The 6,000-nt window shown below is 49.1% G+C and overlaps 1 pseudogene; it reads right to left on the bottom strand.

Annotated features, from left to right (window-relative positions):
• LOC110592472 overlaps positions 1 to 5,119 on the bottom strand; it is an 11,568-nt pseudogene extending 6,449 nt beyond the window's left edge.
• Positions 5,120 to 6,000: the final 881 nt, after the last annotated feature.

The raw sequence follows: 6,000 nt of genomic DNA, 5'->3' as shown, positions 1-6,000 counted from the left end.
AAAAAAAAAAAAAAAAAAAAAGCTGGGTTTGTTTTGTTTTCTTTTTAAGACACTTAAAAAAAAGTGATGGGGAATGTAATATACTGCACGGTGACTATAGTTAATAATACTGAATTGTATATTTGAAAGTTGTTAAGAGAGTAAATCTTAAAAGTTTTCATCATAAGAAAAGAAATTGTAATTATGTGATGACAGATGTTAACTAGACTTATTGCTGTGATCATTTTGCAATATATACAAATATTACATCATTATGTCCTAGATCTGAAACTAATGTTATATGTCAATGGTATCTCAATTAAAAAAAAAAGAATTTAAAAAAAATCCAAATAAACTGCAAAAATGACACACAGAATAAAACATCTAATTTTTCTATTTTTCTTCAGATGCAATCTCAACTTCTAAAGTCTTGTCTTTCTATATATTTATTTTTCCACTCAAAAAAAAAAAGAAATGAAATCAACTCTTGAAATTCAAAAAACATGAAAAAAACAGCCCCTGAAATATCAATAACTTTCAAACAATTCCATTTTAGCACTGACTCCAAACTAAACATAAATCTCAATTTCAAAATATTACATAAAAACTACAAATACTCAGGTCTAAGCAAATTGCCAACTTTTCTGAATAAACAGTAATTCACATTTGCTTTGATAAAATGTAAATATTTACCTGCCTTGAAGGAAAAAAATCCTATAAGCCTAGTGTTCCCAAATGAAGAGAAAGAAGCATGCATTTTTAATTTTAATTCAGGTTTTGTTTTATAATTACTTTTAACCTAGCTAGGGTATACATAGTTGATGGTTTACACTAAGCAATGTATACTCTGATTTTGCCTAGAACATACTGAAAACACTCACAGAAGTTGGGACGAGAGAAAAAAATCACATTTTACAGTAAATCTCACAGAGATATTAATCTCAAAAGCTCCTGAAAATGTCTCAAGAGCTCCTATTTTGGAAACTCTCTAAGTTATTCAGTCTTCTTACAAATACTGAATGACCATCTACCATGTGCCAAGCAGTGCGCCTGGTACCAGGATGCCATGGTGAGCTATAAACAGAACAGGTCCCTGATCGCTGGAAGCTTACTCTAAAATAGTGCCTGTCGAATCTGCCTGATCATAACAACTTGAGAGTTTGTTAAAAATTCAAAATCTGGTCCTCTGCCTTGGAGAGTTTGAGTCTGCGGCCTGGGAAGAGCTGTGACGCCAGCATTTTTATCAAGCTACAGATTATTCCTATGCCTGGGCAGTTTGGGGAGCCAAATCCTCAGGGCCATCCCATCTCATCCTCTGAGAGCCACACCTCCAAAGTCCATTTTGCTCAGCATCCTTCACCCTGACCGATACCCCAAAGACACTACGAAGCTGGGGTGGATGTCAAGCATCCCAAAATCACTCTGTGCTGAGACACCGCCAGACTTGGTTCCTTCCAGGGACCGACAGCTTACTCCCTGTGATTCCACCTGGGGCTGTCTGCACCTGAGTCTCTCAGGGCAGCACCGACACCTGCCTCCAAGCGGCTGCCGTCTACCTCTCCCGTGGGCCCTGGGCCGGGGCAGCCGCCGCCCCGCTAAGGCGAAGGCAACAGTGGAGACGTGGTGCTCATTAGGCGCCGACTGTATACCCCCCCAACCCCCCCTCCCCCCCGCGCGCGCGCACACATACTCTATCCGAAACCAGCCGGGCTGGCGGCAGACCGAATCCCGCCGCAGAGCGGCTCGAGGCAGGACAGCTCGAACCCGGACGGTGGGGCGGGTTCCGCCTCGCGGCCGCTCGTCAGCTTCCAAGGCCCGGCCCGGCTCGCACCGACGGAGTTTCACAAAGAAAGTCTCCCGGCCCGCGCCCCTCACGCACTCACCGGCGCTGGCGCCGGCGGCGACTCGGGCTCCCGCCGCCTACGGCTCCGTGCCGGGGTCGGCCCCGGTGCTGGCTCGGGCGCCGGCGGCGGCGACTGCTCCATCCCCGCGGGGCCCGGGCCGCGTCCGCCTCGAGCTAACGGTCCCGCCAGCTAGGCGCGCGCGCCGGACCCGCGCGCCATGTTCCCGCCGTACCGCGCGCCGCCGCGGCAACCCACACCACCCCCCCACAACCGCGCACGCGCGCACTCGCCGCACCAGCTCCCCGCGCGCCTCCGCGGGTCCCCCCAACCGCGCAAGCGCGCACTCGCCGCGCCCCTTCCCCGTGCGCCGCGCCCCTTCCCCGTGCGCCCCGCCTCGCGCCCTCCGGAGCCGGCCGCTGTTCCCGGCGTCGCGCCCACCCCCTCCGCAGCCGTCCGGCCTGGCTGGAGCGCTCGCCGTTCTGGACTTGGCGCCGCCGCCTGCCGCACTGCAGACGACACCCGGGCAGGCCCCTGGGCAACTGCTCCGCATTGCCCCATATACTTCACAGGTCACGCCGGCCTTGCGGCGAGGGTCTGAGCCGGGAGGGAATTACCCCCAAGAAGTGCCGGGGAAGAACGCTACTAAGGTGATGAGATCCCCGTCATGGAAGTATGCAAGCACGTGCGCGAGAGTAAGTGGCACAGTGAATGCCCATGTCCCTGGGACAGCCAGACTCAGTGGAGAACCTGAGGTCGAGTCCCACATCTCCTCTAACCTTTCCGTGATTAAGGTCAGGTCTCTGGGGGCCTGTTTCTCCTTAATCAGGAAGGCCGATAACTAAGGTGTGTTGGGAGGACTCAAACAATCAGGATGGTGTCAGCACAGCTCCTAGTACTGAATGGTTATCAGGTGACAAGACCTAAGTAGTTTTAGGGGCGCCTGGGTGGCTCAGTCGTTAAGCGTCTGCCTTCGGCTCAGGTCATGGTCCCAGGGTCCTGGGATCGAGCCCCGCATCGGGCTCCTGCTCTGCGGGAAGCCTGCTTCTCCCTCTCCCCCTCCCGCTGCTTGTGTTCCCTCTCTCGCTGTATCTCTGTCAAATAAATAAAATCTTAAAAAAAAAAAAAAAGACCTAAGTAGTTTTGTGTACTGGTTAAAACCAAAGGCTCTAGGGAAGGGAAATCTCAGTTCAAGTCTGGCCTCCACCTCTTGCAAACTGGGAAACCTTTAATAGGTCACTTGACTGAAGCAGAAAGCCTTGATTTCTAAATCAGCAAATGAGAAAGTGGCAATAATACCTCACAGGGTTGAGGTGAACTCTCAGATGATGCACGTCCCTCCTTGAGCACGCCTGGCAGCACCACTTTCCAGGCTTCGCTGGTATAATTCTGGCCCTTTCCTTCCAAGACTCCTAAAAGCTTAATGAAAGGGGCTCTGCTCCCAAACTCTGTGGTATAATTAGCTGGGAGGGGTTCACTCAACCTTGGGGCTGTAGGGACTGTTACTTCCCACACCTTCCCTTTCCATTCTCTGCCCCAAACCTCTCTGAAAACCCTAAAGTTGGCAGAAAAACAACAGCAGCGAATGTTTTTCCCTACTAGAAAAAAAAATCTCCAAGGGTCTCTCGGAGTTTGTAAATGGTTGAATTTATTAATTTGACCTTTTCCAGATACTAGTGACAGTAATAATAATTCAACCTGGAGTAAAAAAAGAAACAAACTGAAAAGTCTCGGGGTGGAAGCTCACTTCAGGCATAGCTGGATCCAGGTGCTCAATGACCCAAATCTTGAATCTCTTTCAGCTCCCTTCTCTCTTCAATGACTTCTCATGCAGGCTCTCCAGTGTCCCAGGCAGCACCTAGCTCATATCTGACCAGGAAAACAGGAGCTGTTTGCCAATAATTCCAGCCAGTCTCAGGGCTGACTTTCATTGCAATTATTTAGGTCAGAAGTCCCTACTTGAGCCAATCACAGCAAGATTGGCCAAACCCGGCTATACTGAGCCCCTCTAGAAAGGGGGTGGGGCCAGGGTGAGTGGGAGGAGGGATACCTCCCCCAGAAAAAGTGATGCAGTTATCACAAGAGGCATCAGATGAGGATAGGCACAAATAAAAGGTGTCCACTGCACCTATCTAGGCACGCAGCAGGTCAACCATGGAACAACATGCCTGTTCTACAGGAGTGGCGGTTACTTCAGGCACTGGGAAATGCCCCTCCACCTCTGCTCCCACCATCCACCTAGTCCTGACATTTCCCACGTTAGGTCAAAGGCATCTCAATTATCTGCCCAACTTGTGTGTGCCCCCGCCACCCCAGAAACTGAACGGATTATATTATGTCCCTGCTCAAGATTTTTCCATGGCACCCTCTGGCTACTTATATGTGATCCTCCCACACTTTAAGGATGGAAGGCAACATTGATAGATCCCTTATCACACACCAGGCACTTTAAATGACATTCCCCCATTCAATCCTCACAAACACCATATGAGGCTGCTACTCTTACTGCACCCACTTTATAGATAAGGACATAAAAGTTCAGCAATTTCAAAGCCAAAGTCAGGAAGTGCAGAGAGCTCATATTGGCACAGTATTGTTTTTACCACTAATGTTGCCATCCCAGCTCCATTTGCTCATTTTTTCGAAGTCCTGGGCCCACCTCCAGGTAGGAGGCTAGTGAGAGGAGCTCCACCAGGGAAGGAAGACCTTGTACCCCTTCAGCTTCATAGTCGGGGGGGCAGGCATTTAGCGTTACCAACTCCCCCTTTCCTCCATAACTTCATGGGATAAGGGAAAAGAATTGCCTCAAAAGAAAACTGGAGTGAGGTCAGGAAGAAGTGGATGCTGGGTGGCCCCAAATAAGCAGCTGACATCTTAGTTTCCTATGGCCTCTATTACCACAAATTGGGTGGCTTAACACAGATTTGTTCTTATAGTTTTGTAGTTCAGAAGTCTGAAATCATTTCCACTAGTGAAAGTCAAGGTGTAAAGGACTGGTCCCTTCAGGAGAGACTCTGAGGGGGAGAATCCATTTCCTTGCCTTTTTTCAGCTTCTCATGGCCGCCTGTATCCCTTGGCTTGTGGCCCCTTCTTCCCTCTTCAAAGCGGCTCACTCCATTCTAACTCTGACTCCTTCTGTGTGTGTCCCTCTCAAACACTGTGATGACACACCCGTCCCAGAATGCCACACAGAAGAGACAGGATAATCTACCCATCTCAGGATCCTTAATCATATCTGCAAAGTCTCTTTTGCCACGTAAAAGAACATATCCATATTCTGGGGATGAGGATGAGGTCATCTTTGGGAGCCATTATTCTATCTACTATGGTCGGTATAATCAGAGGGAGCGAATATAAAGTGCTCTGGAAACAGAGAAGGGCTGGTTGGCTCTGCCCCAAGAGGGGAAAAATGCCCTAAGAAACCACAGCCTTCACATTAAATATTCAAATGAGCTAAAAACCCATCTAACTTGGCAATCTCCACTTCATTCTTTTAAATATGCAAACCACTTAAATCCCCATCTAGCCCCCACCAAGCCCCTGCTCACACACACACACACACCAGGCCAGCCAAGCCTCAGAATGCTTGCACACCCTTCTAAAGGAAATTGCCAACTACCACCCAACTGCCCACGGCAACAGCTGTGTACCCTGAGGCCCTGGCTGGCTCATCATTGGCATCAGAACCAAGGCATTCAACTCATGGCATGACCAGTGAGCTATAATGTGGCCTACTCTCAACCAGCCAAAGATAGAAGCAAAATCAGTGGGTCAGAAAGAGACAAGAGGAACCAAGCATTACAGCTGCCTGGGTTCCTGATGGATCCCAGGCCAGACATCTAACCTTGAAACAAATCCCCTTTATCATGAAGTAACCTAAATGAGCTTCTGTTCTTGCCACCAAGGTGTCCCAACTTACACAGATCATGGGGCTGTACCCTCTCACAATAATTGAACACACTGGCATTCAGGATTTAGATATCAGTCTCTTGTGAGTTTTGTCAGCGTGAGTCAGCATTCCTGAGTCTGACTGTATATGAGCCTGAGAAGATGAGGAATATTAGAGTCAGGAAGACCTGGGTTGGGTCCCATCTCTGCCACTTGCTGTGTGACACTGGACAAGTCAACTTACTCCTTCATCCTGGGTTCCTCACCTACAACATTAGGGCAGTCAGAGGAC

This window comes from Neomonachus schauinslandi, chromosome 14 (genome assembly GCF_002201575.2).
Source record: "Neomonachus schauinslandi chromosome 14, ASM220157v2, whole genome shotgun sequence".
NCBI classification, from domain to species: domain Eukaryota; kingdom Metazoa; phylum Chordata; class Mammalia; order Carnivora; family Phocidae; genus Neomonachus; species Neomonachus schauinslandi.
This window is presented reverse-complemented; position numbering and strand designations above follow the sequence as displayed.